Source organism: Panthera onca, chromosome D1 (assembly GCF_046562875.1).
Source record: "Panthera onca isolate mPanOnc1 chromosome D1, mPanOnc1 haplotype 2, whole genome shotgun sequence".
Taxonomy (NCBI): domain Eukaryota; kingdom Metazoa; phylum Chordata; class Mammalia; order Carnivora; family Felidae; genus Panthera; species Panthera onca.
In genome coordinates this window covers 28,843,050-28,867,586 of record NC_138348.1, presented here as the reverse complement: position 1 = coordinate 28,867,586, position 24,537 = coordinate 28,843,050, and the positions used below count along the sequence as shown (strand labels likewise).

Sequence of the window (24,537 nt, the reverse complement as noted above, 5' to 3'; positions counted from 1 at the left end):
TCCAGTGGGGAGACTGGGCCCTGTGGGGCCAGGCACAGGAAATGGCTGCCATGACAGAGGGTGATGCCAAGTGAAAAGCATGGCTTCCAGCAGCAGCACCTGGCCTCCTGGCAACTCCCAGCCAGGCTTGGAGTTGTGCCTGAGTTTTTTTTGTTTCAGATATTTGACAACTCCCCCCACCCCCACTTCATTCTTTTCCAAATAGGATCCTCCTGAAAGACCCCTCCTGTGGCTTTGTGAGGGGCCAGATAGCACCAGTCCTGAAGGGCTGCCCTCATTTTTCTACAGAAGCTATTTCTGACTCCTTAGTCAATGACAAGCTAAAATCTAGCCTTCTTGAAACTGCAATTTTGATTTGTGAAATGAAAATGAAATCCCTTTTCCTGTGGCAGACTACCAAGGCCGCTTTTGTTCAGGTAGTGCGTTTTGGGGCAGCTATCTGGCTCCGCAACGGACACTGGGCAGGATGGGCGTCGGTCTTAGCAGTGACCACTGGGAGACTTCAGCCTCCTGAGGAGGAACAGCAGACTGGTGACTTGGAGGCATATCCTACAACCAGGTAAGGTTTGGGCCACTCACCATCTCCCCAGTATCCTTCCTGTGCATCCACCGTCACCAAGCCCTGTAAACTCCACGTCCTCAACGGTGATTTTATGGTCTCTTCTCCATGCCCAGCACCAGAAAGCCAGCTGTCGACATCTGTCTGGTCTACTGTAACGACTCCTGTCTTTCCTCCATGCTGCATCCCTACACAGTATGATAGTGTCTCCCCCACGCCATGACACTACAGTCTGGCCCACATGAGATCTTCCATCCTCGTTCTCACCTTTGACGATTCCTATCCCTGCCCGACTCTGGCTTTGTGCCCCCCACCCCCCTCCCCGCCCTGCCAACACACACCTGTTTGTGGTGGTGCCCCAGCCTGCATCTGCTCTTCACACACTAGTCTGATGTGTTCCTCAGTCTTCAAAATCCAGCTTAGCACCACTCACTCTGGGATGAAGACCGCCAAACTACACACTGCCCACTGCCTACTTCCTCCTTTGAGTTCTAGAACTCCTTCACTTCTTTTTTGACTCCCCCAGGGGACTGTGAGCTCTTTTGAGTCCAGAGCCTGATGTGAATTCATCTTTGCATCTCTAGTGTTGATATAGCACCTCTTATGTAAGGACACTACGCTGCTCCTCTGTCACTGCAAACTCACCATGATGGAAACCAAACTCCTCATCTTCAGTTCCTCTATCTTCGCCTCGGACGGCTTATCAGTAACTAGGTTAGGTGGTCTCATCTCCACAGTCATGCATACCCATTTCCCCTTCCCATTTCTATTTCCACTGCCCTAAGGAGGACCTCATTATCCTGTACCTGAGCTATGGAAGTGACCTCCTAGGAGCTGATTCCTTTCCTAAAATACAAGGTGATTATGTCATTCTCCTGCTCAAGATCCTTCAATGGCTCCCCTCTGCCCATAGAATAAAGTTCAAACTCCTTCACTTGCCATCTAAGATGCTCTGACTTAGTCCCAACTTACTTTTGTCATCTCTTCTCTGAGCATCTGTACCCAAGGACCATGCTCTCATTCCCAACAGAATTATCACTGTTCCTTTCAATCCAGATAAAATAGCCCCTTCTTTTCAGGCAAAACCAATCCTTCCATTCAAAGTATTTCCACAACATGCAGTTTATGTTAACTGAGCACTCGTTTGTTCTACCTATTATCACATTGGGTTGCTTTCCTCACAGACTGGCCTGCTAGACTGCAAGCTCTCAGGGGCAAGAGTCCTGCCTCATCCACCTCTAATCCTCTCTGTCTCCTTGAGCACAACAGATGGTCAGTGTATTTCCATTAACTACAAATGGAGCAAATGAAATCGAAGAAGTTACAAGTTGTGTTTAAATAGGTTCACACGGGTTTGAAAAGCACCATGGTCAGGATCATGTTATGAAGCAGCTCTGGATGAGACAACGGCTCTTAAAAAGCTCACAGTATATTTGAGATGATATAGGAGACCATCCGGACACGAAAAGCCACAAAGGAAAAACAGTGGTCTTCAAGCATGCATGCATGCAAAATGAAGCGGAGATAGCACACAATTTATGAAACCCAGAGAGGTGTTTTCATGCCACTGCTCTGAATGATGCCTCTAGGATTTAAAATTCTATCAGCTTTGTCTGGAGAAACAAAGATTCTCTGAAATGTCTTAATATTGTTGCACGTGACTATTAGATTGTGTAATCATGAACAGTCCTTAGAGGAAACTCTCCTGGGGCAGTGTATCCTAACAGTTAAGAGTCAGACCATCTGAGTTCAAATCCCAGCTCCATCATTTACTCATTGTTGGCATGGGGCAATGTCTTAACCTCCCTGCCTCATTCTTTTCCTCCTGTAAATGGAGAGCGTAATAAATACCTACCTCACTGGATCCTTAGGAGAACTAATTGAGCTAGAATATATAAAGTGCTTAGAACATAGTAAACCCTGTATCAACCCTGACTATTATTTTTAAATAGACCAACTTTCCAGACAGGGACAGAGCTAACAAGATTCAGCTAACAAGCATCTGTGTAATACCTAGTATTCAGGTACTCTTCTTTCCTTCTCATTGATTTTAGAAACTACTTTTTAATGGGAAGTTTGTTTTTTTTAAGTGGTTACCATTCACTAAGGGTTTACTTTTTTCAGATAGTGTATCAATTAATCACACGGGAACACAGTACAGTAGCTAAGAGGCTGGACTCTATAGCCAGGGTGACAGAATCATCTGTGGGTATCTCCACTATGTGATTTAATCTTTCTGGTTCTCGGCTTCCTCGTTTACAAAAAGGCGATAGTAACGGTATCTACCTCTTGCCATCCTCGTGAGGATTGATGAGCTGGAATGTGTAGCAGCACTTGGGATTTTGTCAGTGTTCAGTAAACGTAGCTATTCTTTTCCAATAAATAGGTACCAAGCACAAGCCATGTGCCAGGTACTGTGCTAGTTGCTGGGGATCCAGCAGCAAAAAAAGACAAAGTCCCCACCCTCTAGAGATGTAGGTACTATGATCACCATCATCAATCTTGAAATTGAGACTTAGGGCATATTCAAATCTGCCTGAAGTTACTGCCTTGAAAGTAAACAGGCTGTGGTTTGAACCCAGCCAGGGCTTAACGAGACTACCATCCCCCTTCAACGTGGAGCGCTCAGGGTCAGCATTCACTCTTTCATAACACTAGAGACCTTGCTCACTGTCTACCGAGTTAGAGTTGGGACCCCTTAGCCTGGATTCCAGACATGCAGACCATGGTATCATCTTCAGACCCTTGTTTTGGGAAGCAGCCCAAGCTGATCTCCAAGAAAGGCAGAGCCACTAACTGGATCACAGGTGGCACCTGGCCCAAAGGCAGTCCAGCTATAGGAAGACCATGGCCCATGATGTGGCCGGCACAAAAACTTTGCTCAGTAGGGCTAATGGTAACTAGTGAAGCCAATCAGACTCAGTCTTCCTCCAGGGTGTGAACAGAAAACTTCAGAGAAGCAAATCAATGGGAAAGAGGACGAGGAACTAGAAAACACCAAAAGAGATGCAGAGAGCACATGTGGCAGCATCTCGGTTGTTGGCAGAGGACAGAGGTAAAGTCCTCAAGCTCAGGCACCGAGGAAGAGACCTTGGATACAGGACAATGATGACTCCATGGGATCCCTTACCCACCTATAGACTCCGCATCCTGACAAGAAGCCCCATTTTCCAACAGAGCTCCTGAGACTCTGTTCCCTCTAGCTGTGTGCAGCCATCCAAGACTCTCCTACCCCAACTTCCCCGAATTCTTTCTCTTCTACTTTTGCTTCACACATAACACTCCTGGGACCCAAGCAGACCATGGGCACTCCTGCTAACGGTCTTCCATACCCTATACCCACATCATACTTCAAGGCCCAGCCACACTCACCATCTGCCTGACGCCACCCTCAGCAGGTCCTGCTCATACCTGGGACCTCTCTGATCTCCAGTTTCCTCCTCTGCCCATGAACACAAGTCTCTGCCTCCCCGGCATGACTCCAATCACGCTGTGGGTCTAGTGCCTTCTAGTACGTTGCCTTGTGCACAGCACAGTAAAACCCAATAAATGTTTGCTGGTTGACCAGTAATTCTAATGCAACATACCACAGGGGCTAGAGAAGCAGGCCACAGCCTTCAGCCCTAGGGGGTTATTTGTCCTCCCCTCCCCCATCCAGAGAACATTTGGCAATATCTGGAGACATTTTTGGTTGTCACAACCGTGGGGATGTGCTAATGGCATTAGAAGGTATAGCCTGGGGATGTGCCCAATGTCCCACAATGCACAGGACTACAACCTCTCCACGATGAAAAATTATCATGCTTCAAATGTCAGTAGAGCTGACATTAAGAGACTCTGGACTAAAGCCATGAGAAAATTAAAGAGAAACAAGATTTGGGAAATACACTTACAACAATAACACATTGTTAGAAATAGACTGTTTGGCTAGACTGTATTCCTCTGAGTTGTGTTTATGATTTTAGATAAATTACAGTAAAATCCTGTGATCCCAAGCCTCATGATAATGCTAATTTGGATATAAGGCAACTGACAACTAGCAGCAAATTCACCCCAGCAACGCCATGCTCCTCTCAACACGTAATAACGTGACCCTACATCTTATGGGGTGGAGTTCTTGGACCCCACCAATAGCACTACGGCGGGGTTAGATTACAGTTCCACGGTGCTGGAAGAGTTCATGAGCAAGCTACTGCCATTCTGGCTGGTGTGACCATTTTTTATCCAGTCTGTGGGCTTCAGTAGGATTGGTCCTATTTGCCCTTTTTTTAGTTGAACAGCATTTCTCCCTTTGTGTCAGTCACACACATGGCTTTGGAGAAGAACAAAGCCAGACTCCACCCTCAGTTTTGCCAGTGGCCTTTGCCTGCACGCTCCCAAAGGGCAGGACTGGGCCTGTGCCCTTCACCCCAGCAACGCCATGCTCCTCTCAACACGTAATAACGTGACCCTACATCTTATGGGGTGGAGTTCTTGGACCCCACCAATAGCACTATGGCGGGGTTAGATTACAGTTCCACGGTGCTGGCAGAGTTCATGAGCAAGCTACTGCCATTCTGGCTGGTGTGACCATTTTTTATCCAGTCTGTGGGCTTCAGTAGGATTGGTCCTATTTGCCCTTTTTTTAGTTGAACAGCATTTCTCCCTTTGTGTCAGTCACACACATGGCTTTGGAGAAGAACAAAGCCAGACTCCACCCTCAGTTTTGCCAGTGGCCTTTGCCTGCACGCTCCCAAAGGGCAGGACTGGGCCTGTGCCATCAGCCACTGCACACTCAGTGCCTGAAGAGTAAGGGTGGTTGGGAAACATCTCTGGAATGAATGAAAGCACTCATTCTCTGTCTCACCTCTTCCAAACTCATTTTCTTCACCTATAACATGGAGAAAATAGCACCTAGGACAGCAGTTGTTACAAGAATTAAAATTAAGTGAGACCATGTATATCAAGCTCCTGGAACAGAGTTGGACACACAGTTCACTTAACGGCTCTTATCCCTCCATCTGAAAACCAGTAAAAATCTGCCAGCTCTTTCAGAATCCTGCTAGGCACCACGAGCTCCTCCCCAAACTCTCTGTTCTTCAAAGAAGCACCATCAGGCCAGAGGAAGCTCTAAAGCACCGAGAATGGAATAGGTTTATTTCTCTGAAACTAATTAAAAATCAAAAGTTCTGCCATGATTTCCAAGCCAGATTTATCCTCACATGTGGGCTTCGCATTTTAAATTTTAATTTGATTATGCACATCTCAGACTAGCAACAGGAATGGATGAGGGCCAGGGTCCTGTCTTTTTATATTTCCTCAGCATTACCTACCTACCTGCAGGCGCCTAATAAACAGTAAATGAACAAAGGGAAGAGCCACAACGTCAGGTTCTAGCTCCCAGATTTCCTAAGGGTAAGGACTAGTTATACAAACATGAAAGCTTATCTACTTGTACTCTGCGTCACAATTCGACACAAAGCCATCAGGATGAAAGAGTTTAATTGTAACATCAGCTCCTGAGATAAAACCTCGCAGACCCCATGGCTGCTGAGAGAATTTTCATGAGGCAGTATCCATGAGTACACGCAGACCGGGAAAGCTGCATGGAAGAGCAGAGCAGACAAGAGGGCTGGCTCCAGACCAAGCTGGGTTCAGTCCCTGGCTCCACCACTTTCTTTTTCCTTTGTTTAAATTTTTTTTAATGTTTATTTCCTTTTGAGAGAGACAGACAGACAGACAGACAGAGTGTGATCAGGGAAGGGCAGAAAGAGGGAGACACAGAATCCGAAGCCGGCTCCAGGCTCTGAGCTCTCCACACAGAGCCCGATGTGGGGCTCGAACTCACAAACCGTGAGATCATGGCCTGAGCCGAAGTCGGATGCTTAACCAACTGAGCCACCCGGGTGCCCTTCTGCCACTTTCTACCTGCAACTTCAAGTCTGCATTTTCTCATCTGTGGAAGAGGAATAACATACTTGCTGCTATGGGCTGAATTGTGTCCCTGCCCCCACCCAAATTCATATGTTGACATCCTAATGTCCAGTATCTCAGACTGTAACCTTACCCAGAGAAAGGCTGTTTAATTTAGTTAAATGAGGTCATTAGGGTGGGCTCTACTCCAATATGACTGATATACTTACATGAAGGGGAAATTTGGAGCCAGACAGGCACACCGGGAGAATGTCATGTGAAGATAAAGCCAGAGATTGGGGTGATGCTTCTACAAGCCAAGGAATACCAAAGATTGCTAGAAAACCACCAGCAGCTGGGGCAGAGGCATAAACAGATTACCCCTCACTTCAGAGACTTCAGATGGAGCCAACCCTGCCAAAGCCTTGATCTCAGACCTCTAGCCTCCGGAAACGTGACACGATAAATTTCTGTCATTTAGACCACTCAGTGTTATGAATGCTGTTATGACAGCAAACTGATAGAGAGCCTTGCAGTGCAAAGCCAGTAGCTGTTGTCGGTATTGCTCATTAGAGTATCACAAGTTGAACATAATAACACAGAGAGCAGATACACGTGTATGTTGAACACAGGAGATAACATATTGTCTGAATATGAGGCAACTCCCTAAATGCCAATCTCCCATTTTTCTGATGAGAAAACCAGGGGGAAACTTTCAGGGATATACATGAAAGAGCCAAATGTCTACTTACAATATTTAATTTAACTTACTTACACTATCCACACGTAAAATCTCCTGTATAAGAAAGCCATACACTGACTTAGAAATGCGTTTTCCAGTTTCATATTCCATGAAATACTTTTATTCTAACATCAGTCTTCATCATCCTTAGAACTTTTTTTTTTAGTTGTTTCCAAGAGAACTTCATCTAAGTTGTGTGAGATGCCGCACTTTTGAATCTGTATATGATGCTAAACATGAAATTTTTATCCTCAACCACAAGTACGATTTCCATTTATTTGTACTTTTACAAATATTCATGACCTTCCCTGTGCAACCACAGTGCTTTGCAGCATGATTTCTAAAAGGTGCATTTAAGACAAATTCTAACAGTTGCCATTGTGAAGTCACGCCCAAAGGAATAATTCCAAATCAGTGCCGGGAACCTCTATAAGCATTGAAAAGTAACCTTGATTTGGTCATTTCAGGGTAATGTGGTGCTTCAAAATAAAACAATGGAAAGAGGATCCCGTAACATGAGAGAACTTGCAAGACTTAATAAGGCAACTTCTTCTTTCCTGAGGGGCAATTCTTGGGGGGAAATCCATTACTTTAGTTCAGGCTATAAGCAGCTTATGCACAGTTGGCATTCTCAATCCTGATGCTTCTTCTTATGTCCCACTGATTCTCATCCTTCAAGGCCAAGTTCAAATGTCCCTTCCTCTCCCCCACAGAGCTGGAATGAGTCTCTCATCACTTCATTCCCCACTGCACACCACTGCCTACTCCCCATAGTTTTCTTCTGTCCTGAAACTGAGCTCTGGTCTTAACCACGCATACACAGCACCTCGCTTTGCAAATAAAAGGTCCCTTTTCCTTTAATAACTGAGAGAAAATAACCTAGTTTTTTTTTTCTGATTAGAAAAGTAGTACATATTTATTGTAAAAAAATTCAAATTCTATAGAGATATTTTGAAAATAAAGTACATCTTCTAAAACTCCCCTACTGTTACTGTGTATCTACTTGCAGAATTTTTGCTCTGTATACACACACACATGCTGATACATGGGCATATACATACATACAATACATATACACATACATAGACACATTTAAAAAAATTTTTTTACATTTATTCATTTTTGAGAGATAGAGAAAGACAGAGCACAAGCGGGGGAGGGGCAGAGAGAGAGGGAGACACAGAATCCAAAGCAGGCTCCAGGCTCTGAGCTGTCAGCACAGAGCCCAAGGCGGAGCTCACAAACCGCAAGATCATGACCTGAGCTGAAGTCGGACGCTTAACCGACTGAGCCACTCAGGCACCCCGACATAGACACATTTTAAACAGATGAGGAGTGATCCGTGTCGTGTTGTTTTGTAACCTGCTCTGATCGCTTAATAAATTATGCAATCTTCCTATGTAAAGAAATATAGATTTATATTATAATTTGTAATGGCAGCATAGTATTAGGATATCAAAATTTATTTAATCATTCCCCTACGGATGGTTCTTTCAGTTGTTTCGCATTTTTAAATAATCACAATGAAAAGCTTTGAAATTACAGCTTGGAAAAATGATCATTTCCTTAGGATAAATTCTGAAAAGTAGTATGCTAGTTCAAAAGGTATACTTAATGTCAGTTTAAACTACTCCCAATAACAGTGCAAAAGAGTATCTGTTTCCCCAGGTCCTCACCAACATCAGCACTACCATTGTTTTAAACAAAATGAAAGGACAAAAAAAAAAAATAACACTTTATTGTTTTAATGCCCATTTTTATTGCTAGTGATTTTTGGCATCTTTTTGGTTAATACAATTATACAATTGTTTATTGTGCAATTATTTGTGTTGTATTAAATATATTTGAGCACAATGCAATTATTTATTGTATAGTGTGATTATTCTATAGAATAGAATATTTTATAATATTTATTATAATATTATATATTTGTATAGTTATATTATTATTTACAATAGAGTTATTATTCTATAGAATGCTTCTATAGAAGTAGTAAGCTCTTAATAAATATTTGCATAATAATAATAGCTGAAACTGATTATGTACAAGGCACTGTTCAGAGCACATGTCAGCATGGTCCCACCTCCTCTAGGGTCTACAGGTACATTCACCATTGATCGGGTGAAAGTTGTCATATAGTTTGAAGAGGAATCTATATTAGTATGTTTGAAATATGCTTGTATTTTTCTTTTTGATCAGAAGTTCTTTATATATTATGGATGCTAATTCTTTATTACATATGTTGCAAATAGCTTTTCCTGTTTGTTGCTTGACTTTTTATTTAGTATGTGCTACCTATTACTATATAAAAGTTTGCAATTTGGTTTATTGCCCCTTAACAAAACTTATTGCCCCCTAACAAAAGTAGTGGCTGGTTCACAAGGTCCCTCCAGACAGCCTTGTCTCTAAGTTAAAAGTAACACTGAAGACTTTAGAATAAAAACAGTAAGAGTCACAGACATACTGGGACCTTCCATGCTTCCACCACATGCTTTAGTCTCTTCATCACATGCAGAAGAGTCCCAGAACCAGAGACTGGCTCAGGGCTGGAGAGGGTCACACTGCTGGGTTCCCTGCAGACAGAGCTGGAGAGGCGGTTGGCTAGACCAGCATCTGAACTGGTTGGGCCCATTCCATTTAGAAACCCAGACTGGAATTTTTGTTAGTCAAGCAAGAACAGGGGAGAGCAAAGTGAGAAAGAATAAGTGTGAAGGAGAGAGGGAAATAAATAAAGTGACATTTCCTGAGTTTTTACTAGGCACCAAGCTGTGTGCTATGCGCTTTTGGTTAGGTCCTATTACTTAGCCCTCCCAACTCCTCTATGAGGTAGGAAGTGACACATCTAATGTGCAGATGATACTATGCAAGGTCACACAATAGCAGAGTGAGGATTCAAAGCCAGGTCTTGTATTCAAGTCCAGGAAGAATCCTCAGGGCTCCAAGGATATACTGGCTCAGGTGAAGGGCAGACTCATGGGGCAAGGCTCTGGGCCTCCACCTCATGTCCACCCAGCCTCCATTCTAATTTGCTTTAGAAAGAGCAGCTCCAACTAAGGGTTCATTGCCATGATATGATTCCACTCTTTAAAAAAATTTTTTTTCTAAGTAGGCTTCACATCCAGCTTGGAGCCCAACACGGGGTTTGAACTCATGGCCCTTAGATGAAGACCTGAGCCAAGATCAAGAGTCAGATGCTCAACTGACTAAGCCAGACGCCCCTGAAACTAGTTTCTTTTAAACACAGTACCATACCATATTTGGTTCATACCTCCCTCCAACCATCAATCAGTTACACTGATTTAGTAGCACTAAATAGGCACATATTAATCACTGACTGTGTGCAATGCTTGCTGTGCTGGCAGTGGCATTGTGAAAACAAACCAGACATCAAGACGTGGCCCTGACCTCACACCGTCCACCTTCTGGGAGAGGAGAGAAGTACTGCACCAAACAGCAATGATGCAAGGTGAATGTGGCAAAGGGGAGCGCAGGGCCAGGCAAACGTAACCAACTGTGTGCAACAGGGGGAGGCTTCCCTGAAGATGCATGTTAGAAAGGGTCAGAGAATTTAGGAGGAAGGGAAAAACTTGTGAAGGTGTGCTAAGAGGATAAAAAGCCGTTCGCGCGTCATGAGCACAGTGAAGAATACTTGGGAGGCAGAGGGGGCATTTTAGGGATGAGGACCCCCCACACCCCGGGCTGGCAGTCAAAGCTCTGGTGGCCTTTGTTCCCTTTGTCATGCCCTTTAGGAAGGAAGAGCTTCCTGAGAAGGAAGAGCTGAGGAAGATGAATGGAAGCTCCAGCAAGGTTTGTAGCTCCCAACCTCACTGCATCTGCAGGTCCTTCTCATGAGCCGGGTGTGAACACCATCTTCCCTACAGAACACAAGGCCAGAAGAGCCCCAGAGTGAACAGAGGTTTCTATTTTTTATTTTTTTAATGTTTGTTTATTTCTGAGAAAGAGAGAGAGAGACGGAGCATGAGTGGGGCAGAGAGAGAGGGAGGCACAGAATCCGAAGCAGGCTCCAGGCTCCGAGCTGACAGCAAAGAGCCCGATGCGGGGCTCAAACCCACGAACCGTGAGATCATGACCAGAGCCGAAGTCAGATGCTCAGCTGACAGCCACCCAAGCCCCCCCCCCCCAGACGTTTTTATTTTTAATATAAAATTTAAATTCTCCTTCAGGAGAGATATTTGATTGCAGAAAATATTATAATAACGAAGATGTCCAATAGCATAGCAGGGTTCTTGGTAAATATATTAAGGTATCTTCTAACCTTCACACATTATATACCTATTAAAATTAGTGTTGAGGGAAGAATATTACTAACATGAAAGAGGTTCATGATATTGTTAAGTACAAAAATTTAATTATGAAGCAATGTGATGGTATTATTCAATTCTTACAAAAAAAAATACTGTACAAAGAAAAACATTGAAGTGTTCATAGTGATTACTGATGAGTATGAAATTACTACTCATTCGGGCTTAACTAAATTTTCTAAAGTTTCTACGATAAAGATTTATCGTTTTTGACATAAGAAAAAAAAACAAGAAGTCAATTTTAAGTGTTCCTCCCAGCCAGTGTCAAGGCCTAGAACGAGTGCATGGCTGGCTGTAATCCCTGACTCTTATTTCTGTGACCTGGCTTGTTCCTAGGCACAGAATTCAAGGCTGGCTAACAGAAAGTAGAGTCTGACTCCTCACACAGTCTCTGTCTGCTGGAGCGTATGCATGTCAATCTCTCTGTTCCATCACCACTACTGTATTCAGTGGGAAAAAATACATATTTGAGTTCCGTTCATGCCTCATATGTGGAGGCTATACTTCAGTTGTAAGAGGTGACACTTGTTAGGCATTGCCTCCACGCAGGGCTCTGTGTGAACATCTTCATTATCTCACTTAACCCATCAACAGCCGGGGAAGTTAGACACCATACTTCCACTTTACAGACAAGGAAACAGACCCAGTACCCAATCCCCAATGACCAGTTAAGTGAAAGAACCGGATTTCAAACTCTAGTCTGTGTGACATCTTGAGTCTTCATATACAATCCTTCCTTCTAAGGATCCAGTTTGTTACTATTTGTAGAAAATGCATAAGTGTCCTGGGACTGGCATGAAAACCTCCACCCAGGAAGCTGCCAAATATAAGGTCATAGGTGGCAACTGTGACAGTCAAATAAATTATATTTAAAATAAAGCCAGGGGTGCCTGGGTGGCTCAGTTAAGAGTCAAACTCTGGCTCAGGTCATGATCTCACTGTTCGTGGGTTCAAGCCCCACATCAGGCTCTGTGCTGACAGCTCAGAGCCTGCAGACTTCTTTGGATTCTGTGTCTCCCTCTCTCTTTGCCCTTCCTCTGCTTGTGTTGTAGCTCTCTCTCTCAAAAATAAACATTAATTTAAAAAAATCAAAGGTAATAAATGTACTACTCAAAACTCCTCACTTCCTAATTAATTTACTACCTTTTCTTTTTTTTTAAATATGAAATTTATTGTCAGATTGGTTTCCATGCAACACCCAGTACTCAATCCAACAGGTGCCCTCCTCAATACCCATCACCCCCCCCCACCCTCCCACTCCCCCTCAACCTTCAGTTTGTTCTCAGTTTTTAAGAGTCTCTTATGTTTTGGCTCCCTCTAATTTACTACCTTTTCTACTAACCACACTCGTATCTGTGGGGTGGAAACACCATCTAATGGTATGCTGCATTCCATGACATCTCGTGGGTAGCCTGAGAACTAGCTACAGTGGTAGTATTCATACCATGGAAATCAGCAAAAGCTAGAAACCATGCCTTGATTTATTATTTTGTTATCTAGACTTAAGGAGGTTATGAATAAAATGTTAATAACATAGATTAAATTTAAACTATACATCCTTGTAGCTGTTACATTGTGAACAGCACAAAAAATTGAGGAAATATTTCTCAGCATTTGAAGGCTATTATTGGCCTCCCTAAAGAAGTATGTCATGTCATTGCCTAACGAGTGAAGTTCTGATGTAGGTCTTTGTTGTGCCATTCATATTGGAACTGTCTCACTCATCAGTGATGTGAGTAACTTCTTTGCTGAATCAGAGTGCAATCACCCATTTATTTGCAGTCTGATTTTGTCAAACTATGGATAGACAGCAACCACACATTGGCTACAGATACAAGAGTTCAGCAAAACTCAACGAGAGCATTTTGTGATTATCAGGTGGCTATACGAGATTTACAATAAGTATGTTGCCTATGTCAATATTACTTACAAGTTGCAAGCTATACCTCTTTTATGTTAGTAAAATTTAGGATCAATTTTTTTCCTGGACAGTTACTTGTTAAACATTTAAAGCACACCACAGCATAGAACTATGGACAACTTAGACAACTCCTTCAGTGATAAATTCTCATAATTGTGAGAATTGTCTCAGTTGTCTCATAATTGTGACAACTGTCACAATTGTCTCACAGACAAGGCCCCCAGTGATCCCAAGAAGTGACACTTCAGACCTGCTCCTTCCTGAAAACACAGGTCTCAGTTCCCAACTTCTTAAAGTCATGTGAACTCTGGGCCCATCTTTCAGAGAGCTAATCACAGGTCACCCCATAGAATTAGAAACTCTCCCCTGGACCATGAGCTAGAAGCAAAATAAGCCTGATGAAATAGGAAGCTTTCCTGAGCATCTTGACAGAAGTTCACCACACTCTCTTCTTAGTTACATGTGAATATCTCATCATCATACCTACCACATAATTTACATGCCAGTCTCCTCTGCTAGACCTTGAGCTCCATGAAAACTGGGCTATCTCTTGTCCAGGCCTTGCCCAGAAAGTTTTCAGTGTTCCTGAGCTCATGTCTGAGTGCCCTAACAGACAGAGTAGAGACGGAGGACCTCCTTTACAAATTTGGCATTGGCAGAATTAACATCTGTCTCACTGTGTCATTTAGGTATTTCCTATATGGTTCAAAATCAAAATGTTTTGATTGTGATGCTATATCCAAATGGATGCAGTAGCAATCCAATTCAAAAAGTCATCCAAATTCTTAAAAATATGCTATATATACTTGTTATTCTTACTACACAAGGCACCTGACCATCACGATTAATGAACAACATCCAAGGAGTTCATATAAATAAATAAACTGCCTTTGCAGATATGGCTTCTAAATTCCCAAATGTATGGACTAAAGACACTTTACAAGTATAATATAGACTCACCATTTCAAGCTCCATATTTGTAGAGTAGAGGGAAGAACAACCTATCAGTGGCTGTGTGGCTGTGTGTAGTGGGAGCAGGTCCCACATGCACAATTTTGTCCAGAGGGTATCACATCTACCTTGTTTCAGAGTATTTAGGAACCCATGCCCAGAGCACTTGGGGGGCAGGAGACTGAGATGCAAAGAGGTGACAGCTACTCTCCAGAAAAATCTGATCCTGACAACACTCATAGGCAACACACATCCCTGACTTTGCTACAAAACTGTCTAGAGCTTAGGCAGTTTTCCAAGTTGTGCTGGAATTTAAAATAAAAGGCAGGTGGTGGAAGGCACCAGGATGGCTCAGTCGGGAAAGTGTCAGACTTCTGTTCACGTCATGAGCTCATGGTTCGCAAGTTTGAGCCCCACATAGGGCTCTCTGCTGTCAGCAAAGAGCAGGCTTTGGATCCTCTGTCCCCCTCTGTCTCTGCCCCTCCCCCACTTGGGCTCGCTCTCTCTCTCTCTCTCAAATATAAATAAATATTCAAAAAATAAATGAAATGAAATGAAATAAAATGAAATAAAATAAAATAAAATAAAATAAAGGGGGATGGGGATGCTAAGCAATACACATGAGATAATTAAGTCATTGTTTAATTCAATCATTGAAATAACAGACATCAAAACAGCACCAGAACTTTCTTCCAGGATCCATATAGATATTGGTATTGGCCCACCTTCCTGATTTCCATGCTTTCCACAATTTTTAATTTCTCCTCTCAATGACTGGAAACCAAATACACAATTTTATCCGTGGTAATTCTCTCTCACTAGGAACTGGGAATTTTGTAACCTAACAAACTAATTAAGAAGAAATTACTACAGCAAGTGTTGCCTTGCAACTCACCTGGCATCTAGGGGTTAATCTCACACATTTACCGTCCTACCTTAAACAGGAATAATAGGAGCCAGGAACCGGCTTTTATGACAACCTTCCTAAGATGGTGCTACTTCTTCAGAGCACAACAGTTAAAAAAAAAAAAAAAAAAAAAAAGCCATGCAAATGGAGATGAATGGTACGCAGGCCACCGAGGTAATTAAAAATGTATTTTCCATCTCCTAGTAATTGAATTGTGTACAAGCTGCAAGTTAATGAGGTCATCTACCCTCGAGCACTGACAGGAAAGCAGGAATAATTATCTTTCAATTTTTTCTTATGTAGCAATTAATTTTAACCATTCGCTTACACCCCACTTCCACTCCCCTCAATCCAGTCAGTCAAAGTCATGGCTAAACCGAATTGACAAGCAATTGATACGGTGGCGGCACGGAGCTGCCGAGGTGGGCAAGGTAATCAAGGGGCTGCAGCTGTTGAGGGCGAAGCGCTTCCAGGTGAATGTCGCCTGAGATTTCGCATTCTGCCACTCGGAGGACACGGGACACACAGTGGTGGCTGACAGAACATCTGGTGCCAGGTGGGCTGGGAAGAGGCACTGCTGACTTGGGAAGGCAACAGAAGGATGGACAAGGATTGATGGATGGACAAGACTTCGAAACAAAATGTCACTTAGGAAAACTGTTATCCAAAAGCGGGGCAGAAATGCCCAGCCACTCGTTAAACCTGTCCTGAACCTACAGCACCGTCAAGCTTCTGGGAGGGTTCTGGCTCCACATCAGGAGTGGGGTCCTAATGGTTAATGCTGTTAGAATCCGTTTCTTCACTCATTTGCTTCAACAAAACACACTGCTCTGTTTAACCACCTTCATTCTGAGCCCACGGTTCTGGTTCCGGGCAGTGTAGGGGAGCAATTTATTCCAGCTCTGCTGGTACCTGATGGACTTGGTCCAGAACGCACCGTGTTATGACAGGCGGTGGCTGGAGTCTGTCCGTCTGTGATGCTAGTGTTACGACCGATGCGTAGATCAAGCCCCAGACATTCCACTCACCCCCACTTCTCTAATTGGTGAAATTAGAGCAAACTCTCACTTTTGACAGGTTTCAACCAACATGAGTAAATATTTACAAGCAGAGAGAAAGAGAGCAGGCCTTCATTCACTTACCCTATTCAGACTTATGAAGACTAGACAGCTCTTAATATTAAATATGGTGGCCAGATTGCTCAATTTGTGTCTGTTGTCCTGACACAACTGTTAACAGCATCCACTTTCATTCTTGAAAGCATCCCATCACGGATGGTACCTTGTAGGGCCACCTGGTCATGGGGTGGCCAGGGGTGAAAGTTGGGATACAGCGAGGGCACAGGCTTCCTCAAAGCGAGAAGCCCTTCTCACTCCCTGAGAGCAGGCGGCCATGTCTTCTTTTCTTCTATATGTCTCCATGCTATCCGGCGTGAACACAGCAGCCTGGCACTAAATGGGCATCAATGACTTTGTGAATCCCACAGGAGGTTGGAAGTCAGTACAGGGAAGTGATGCCATCAGGCAACACGGTTTTTCTATTTGCTCCTAGAGCAAAGTGAAATTTCTCAAATGCTATCCGTTAGAAATTCCTCAAAAGCTATCCATTAGATAGATATCCAAACAAACAAGTGTCTTCTAGTCAAGTGGAAGGGCAGGAGCAGCATCTTTTTCTATGTTTCTGGGACTTTTGTTGTATTTTAATTCACATAATGTCTACACGATTTGGTGTAGACCCCAGTGATCCACTGGGGACCACAGAAGTTAAGGTACCTTGGATTCAGCCTTACTCTGATCAGTGCAGGGGTGGCCCAGGTGAGCTTGGGGATCCATGACAGGGCAAAAGGAGAATCTCTTTCAAAGCCTATGAGGTATGCCAATCGCGCTCCTATCCATGCCCTGAAACCACCACAGAAGGAGAGGGGGACAAGAAGCTCTCGCAGGCCATTTTGCAGTGGTGATGTAATGAGCAGCCCTCATGACAGGTTTGCTGCTCCAGCAATTAAATGCACATCTGCAAACCCAGAACACAGGGATGTCATCTTGGAAAGATGCACTTTGTACCACAGTGGCTGCAATTTCTAGTATAGGCTGGCTCTCACTCCCCCTGCAAACCCCCAAATAAATCTCTCTTAAGAAGCCAGCATGGATTTAGCTCCTACCATATGCTAGGTACTGTACATGTATTTATTTACTTGATTCTTTACAGCAATTCTATCCCATATTAAAGCCTCAATTTACATATGAGGAAACTAAGTCTCAAAGAAGTTAAGGGGTTTATCCAAAGACACATAAGAGGTGGACCTAGGATGTAAGCCTGAGTCCATCAGACATCAAAGCCTTTGCATTTCCTTGACATCACTCCAGCAGTCTGGACTAGGCAGTTGAAGTTTTCATCCTTTCTCATTGTAGGCTGGCTTTTCTACAGTGACACTCTTATTACCAGCCTAACTTTCTGGAGAAGTGAGGCAACATCCCCACTGGCCTCAATGTGCGTTCTTGATGACGTCTGTGTTAAGCATTGTGCTTTTCCTCTTCTACGGGCAAAACCCATGTGACAGGGGACACATATCTGCCTCTAATGCTTTGGTATGACTGAGTTTACCTGGTCACTTTTCTCCTGAATTACATGGCTATCAGGAGATAAATGCTGTGAGAAGAGAAGAAACCCAGAACCAAGGAAAAGGACACACACAAACAGGCTGGGGTTAAGCAGTATATCCATCAGAGTTTTCCAGAGAAACAAAACCAACAGGACATCAGAGGGAAGTTTAGTTTAAGCAATTGGTTCATGTGACTGTGGAGGTTTGGTGAGTCTAAAATCTGATGGGACAGGTCAGTAGTCTGGAAGCTCAGGAAAGAGCTACAGTTCAAGTCCAAAGGCCATCAGGATGGAGACCCAGGAACAACCAAGATTGTAGTTCAAGTGTGAAGGTTGTCTGCTGTAGAATTCCTCTTGCTCAGCAGTGGTCAGTCTTTAGTTCTATTTATAACCTTCAACTGATTGGATGAGGCCCACCTACATTATAGTGGGTAATCTGCTTTACTCAAAGCCCTCTGATTTAAAGTAAATCTCACCCAAAATATCCTCACAGAAACATCCAGGATAATGCTTGACCAAATGTCTGGGCACCATGGCCCAACCATGTTGACAAACAATTAGCCATTATAAGCATGGAGGAGTGACAAAGCTGGTGTCATACCAGAGCATCTCTGGCCAAGACCTGGAGAAAGTAAGACTTCTGTGAAGCTTCCAGCCTTTACATCATTTTTCTGTTTTCCCTTTTCTGTTTCCTACTCAAGAACTGTGTAGAGAAAGCATTTAGGATGTTATTGGAAAAGACACATGGTAAAAGATGATGGAAAAATGTTTTAAAGATAGGAGATAGTGTATCATGTATCTACACTATAGGAATGATCCAGTGGAGATGAAGAGAGGTGTAATTCAGGAGGGACAGGAAATGGCCAAAGGAACCAAGACCTCTAGACTGAGAGCTGCTGGCAGAATCACAGAACCTTAGAGCTAAAGGGGACTTCTGAGTTCCCCACACCTTCTGCCCACCAGAACAGCAAGGTGAAATGACATAGGCAAGGCTACTTCAGCAGGTTAATGGCACAGGCAAGACCAGAACCCAGGTCTTATCAATGACTTAGACTGTTTATTGAGCACATACTATGTGCCATGCATTTACTTTACAGAGAAGAAAACTGAGGCTCGGGGAGATGAGTTGTCCCAAGTTACAAGCTGGGGTTCAAACTTGAGAATGTCTGACTCAGAGACTTGAACACTTACTCTCCACATTGGACAGCCTCCCAGGCCAGGGGTCCCCTCGCCCTGCAGGGGTGAGTCACCAAGACTCTGGAACTCCTCACCTGTTGCTACTCACACCCATCTCAGAGAGAACAGGGGTATCCTAACTCTTGGAAGCTGGTCTAGACAAGGGATGATTCTGTCTGTCTCTGTGACACAGAGCCACAGACCCTGTCAAAGCAAAAGATAAGACCAAGATCAGATCCTTGAGGGAGTCTGTCGAGAACACCACACACATGTACACACACACTGAGGTGCGCACAGACAGCGCCACTTCACATGGTTCTGCGACGAGGCGAAGGGGCCATCAGCAGGAAGCTCCACCGTCACCTGCTAATGACAGGTGTTCCACTCCCGTACGGAGCCCTGGAACCAGTGTGTGCTCAGAAACAAAGAAGCCTGGCTTCATTTAGCAGCCAAATTGCCATCCGAAGAAAAGACTTCCCAGTACAACAGATTTCTCAGAGGGGAACACAAAAGGCTGGGCAGGTGGTTTCCCCATCAAAAAGCGTCACCGGTAACTTTCTCTCCAGGCTCCAGGCTGTCTGGTCAGACTTGGAGAGGAAGACACAAGCTGGCTCTTAACAGAGATGGTTTTGTTTTTGAGATGCAAATGTACCTTTTGAATTCTTTGGGCATTTTCTTTCAACAGATAAAGGACATTTCTTGGAAAAAGGTAAAATGGTGATGATGATAGCTACTACTTATTATGCTTGGTAATAATGGTAGCTGCAGTTTCTTGAGCACTTAACTACATGCCAGGAACTATTCACCTGCTCTCTTTAACTTGGTCTTCATAACACCTCTGCAAAGGATATTCTCTTCATATCAACATTTTATAGAGGAGGAAGTGGAGACTCCAATAGGTTAATTCACTTCCCAAAGATGCCTGGTTTGTAAGTGCAGTCGCTGAGGTTTAAACCCAAGTCTACCTGATTCCAGAGCTTGTGCTCAATTTGTGTGTGTGTGTGTGTGTGTGTGTGTGTGTGTGTGTGTGTGTGTATGCAGACAACCTAACATAAAATGGAAAGAACCCCGGGCAATTAACTGCCCAAGAAGCAGGAAGGACTTCAGGACACAGAGTGAAGTCAAATTCTCTCCTTTATTTCTCTACCAATAGGTCTACACACTAGGAATATGCAGGTGAGTGCCCACAGCACCCCTGTACTCAAGGGGCAAATGTGGCGGGACCTCCTGCCCCTTTGCATTCCCCCAGACCTTCTCAGCTTTCTAGGCATCAGTAAGACACAGGTTCCCTGGTGCCTTCCCCAACTGCCCTCACGATGTTCATCCACTGCCTTCTTGTGTATCCCCCCTTTCTGATACCTTCAATCACATTTTGAATAAAACATACACTGTGTATGTACCAAATATTCTTCTAAGTGTTTACACAAGAATTCCCTAAAGTGAGTATCATTCTTACCCCCATTTTCAGATGAGGAAACTGAGACACGGGGCGGCTAAGTCCTTTGCTCTTTCCACTGTGGTCTCAACCTATGCGCTCTGCTCCAGAACTTGCACTGACAACTTCCGTTACCCAACATGGCAAGAAAGGATCGTCCCATTTCCCAAGGTTTCTCACCCTTATCAGAAACCTTCCTCCTGATTACAAAATTTACAAAGCATATCAGAAATGAAGCAACACCCCCACCACTTTGCATCCATGACACTTCCCCTGCCCGTAACAGCAGGGTTAAGAAGAGCTACAGAAGCAGAAAACAGCTGCAGTGTATTATTTTTTGTTCTCTTCCCATTTTCCTTTGCCATAGGAGCTGTTCCTCCCAAGGGGACTCCTTAAACTATTCTACTCATGTACCTCTTACCCTTGACTTGATATCTCTCAGCAATTCAGAAACACAGTCACAGGCAGGGGGGAGGAGGTGTCATAAGGATCCACACCACCTGACTGGCCAGCACGCTGTGAACCTTCTCATCAGCGTAACTGCTCAGCAGAAGGTTTGGCGTACATATTTCACCATTGACAATCAGGTTTTTACATTAAGCCATCGATGAGAACTTTCTTTAAAAATAAACCCTCAGGGCTAATGGTGGAGTGAAATTCTATTTCTAATGCAAAGTGAGGGAAAAGCAAATATATTTTCTCCAACTGTCAGTTATTTTAACATGATACACAACCTGAGATGAATGCCTTCCCTAAATTGGTTTTATTGAAAAAGTTCATGCACAAATGTTTTACTTCAGAACCTCATGAGCAAGTAAAACGAATCATTCCCACCTTACCAAATTAATAAGGAGAGCTATTCACTGCTGCTGTTTCGAACCCACAGTCACTCGCAGCTTTCTTTTAACTCTGCTTTGTTATGTTTTATTACACTGTCATCAAGTTTACCAAGGGTGTGTTTAATTCCAGAATTTTGGGGGGAATTTTTAGGGTCAGGTCGGGAGGGAGGAGCCTCTGCAGCATTAACTACAACCACATCTAAAGTCTTCAAAAAAACAAGATGATTGTTTCTGTGAGCCAGAGTCTTCTAGAGTAACACAAACCCAGCCAGTGACTTAAATAAGAGTAGGTTCCCCTCCAGGGGTACCTTTGCAAACCAGCCGGTGAGTGGGTGCCCCTGATCTCTTGCTGCTGGGGCTAAAAACAAAAGAGGCAGGAATCTCCCCTGCAGTAAGAGGGCTAAATTGACTTCTCTTGCAAACTACACAGCCAGAGAGGACTCAGAAAATACTGGCTGCTTCACTGCACCTGCAGAAAGTGCCATGGAACCATCAGGGCCCTTATTCCCCCTAACCAGACATCATCATCATCATCATCATCATCATCATCATTGTACTTAACTGCTCTTATGGTACCAACCAACACATTTCTATGCGCCCCCCCCCCCCCCGCCCTATAGTTTACAGAGAACTTCAAATACCATAGTCCCCTTATCCACGGTTCACTCTCCACTGTTTCAGTCATCTACGGTCAACTGGGCTCCCGAAGCAGAAGGATGGTCAGAAGGTCAGTGGTAGCCTAAAGCTACGTCGTAATGCCTACATTAGTCACCTCACTTCATCTCTTCATGTAGGCATTTTATCATCTCACATCATCACAAGAAGAAGGCTGAATACCAGAAGATAAGGGTACAGAGCAATAAGATACTTAGAGAGAGAGAGAGAGAGAGAGAGAGAGAGAGCCCATTCATGTAACTTTTATGATAGTATATTGTTATAATCATTCCATTTCATTATTATTGTTAATCTCTTATTGTGCCTGATTTATAAATTATACTTTACATAGATAAAGGAAAAACATAGTATATATTAAGATTCAGTACTAACTGCAGTTTTAGGCATCCACCAGGGTCTTGAAATACGTCCCCTGTGGACAAGGGGGGACTACTATATATTAGCAGGCGTGGCACAGGACCTCGGTCGCTCAGCACTTCTTCCTCCAGCACCAGGCTAGTCAGGCCACACCCCGGTCCTCACAGCAGGTAATACTGAGTGTCCTCAGCACCCTCATGCTCACCTTGCCCAAAAACTGGAGTCAATGGTTCTACTTGGAAATATCTACTCACCCTTGCCTGACTCCACCCCCACTCCTGCACTTCAGTTTCATTATCATAAAATCCAGGCAAAAGACACATGATCTCTGAGGGTTGTTGTGAGGATTTCAGTATATTTTATATACTTATATATCACAATCAGAATTTTTCATTGCAACCCACGGAAATGAAGTCCGGCTAATTTAGGATGAAAAGGGCTTTATTAAAAGGATTCTGGAGAGCCCACAGATCTCTGAAGGGCTGAAAAACAGGTTTAAAGCTGATGTTCAGGAAAAACACCCAAAGTCACACCACAGAGCGAGTTCCTTGAAGAAACCTTTGCCACAGCCACTCTCCCCAGACATACTCTGGATGTTGACACCAGAAACACTGTCACGGCTGCCACCTCAAGCAGGATGTACCTGCCGCAGGACCACCGCCCTCACCAATCCCCACCTCGACACACCAGCAGCTGCCAGTTCAGAGCCTGGGGCAGATGCATCGGCAAAGCCTGGATCATTCACCAGCATCCTAGCTGCAAAGGAGGTTGGGAACACAAGTGCCTGGCACTTTCAGGTTCCGTAATGGGTGTATTGTGGGGGAGGAGATTCCTATAGTCATATGAAGTGTGTTTAGTTGCTAACAGCCAAAAAGAATGGCTGATATTCATTAAGCAGGTGGAATACTTAATCCAGTACCCGATGTGTTATTGGCCCTTGTGCCTTATCTCATCCATGTCTGTGTTGACAAGTCTGTCAGAACACGACATTATAAAGATCTTCACAACTTCTACACTTCCCCTCAACACTCTCACAAAACTCCCAGCCTAAAAAACCCGCCTGTTCCCACGTCTCAGTCTCTTTGTTCTTCTCCCCAAGAAGTCAATATTGTCTGATAAACAAGTCTCTGCTAAATGTTTGATATAACTGAAAATGGGTTACTTAGTGTGATGTTCCCTCCCCCCGGAAACTATTTTTACAGGAGATTCCAAGAGCTATAAAGCTTTAAACCCAAAGAAATTTCAAGCAGCTGTGACCTTTACCTTGGGGAGTTTTGGGTCAGTAACAAAATCTTTTGACTGAGGTAACTGCTCTTTAATAAAGGACTTCAGTAAGCCAGTGTCACCAACTCCCTAACAATCCCTTACCTTTGGTAAGAACTCACATGCGTTCCCATGTTTTTCCTCACCCAGTCTTCCCTCAAACTCCATGTGATTTTCAAGGTAAGTGCTATTACATTCATTTGATAAATGAGATACCCTGAAAGGTTTAACGAATTTTCTAAGGGACTAAATCTGGTCACCTGGAGAACTGAGACTGGACCTAGGTTTCCTGACTCCTGATCAAGTGTTTTATTTCACTTTCTATAGTCCCTGGCCGCCCTTCTCCAGGTCAGGAGCAATCACAGTGGTGTCAGTGAATAAGAGAACAAGGGAATCCCAGAGACAGGCCCTGGGAGGCAGGAGAGCTGTCAGGGGAGAAGAAATAACCTCAAGATGATCCCCTTCCTAGAGCGATTCCATTTGCTTTGATTTAACTCTGAGTGTTTTCAAATGGGTTCTGATTCCAAAACATTTACATTCACCAGGAGGACTGAATATAATTACTCCCTTTGTGTCTCAAAAATTGCAAAAATTAGGGGATGTACCACAACCACAGAAGGAATCCAGGAGCTGAGGTGGGGGTGGCGGGGGGAGGGAAGCCCAATCTGCAAAACCAGTGTGAGTCTTTTTAGCCGCAGTGATGGGGAAAGTGTGCTATCTCTGAGCTCCATGATTAAAGCAACTGCAAATTAGTTTCTGCAAAGGTCTTTCCCCTTAAATTGAAAAGCACCATGTAATGGAATTTCATAGATGCTGCTTTAGAAATGACTTCATACCTCACTCTGTTCAGAGCTGAGAGGTGGCTGCATGGCATGAATGATAAAAGGCTGAGGCTCT

The 24,537-nt window shown here is 43.8% G+C and overlaps 1 protein-coding gene across 2 annotated transcripts in view; it reads right to left on the bottom strand.

Annotated features, from left to right (window-relative positions):
- Nucleotides 1-24,537, bottom strand: part of LOC144612948 (uncharacterized) — a 131,908-nt gene that overhangs the window by 3,309 nt on the left and 104,062 nt on the right. The window lies entirely within an intron of this gene.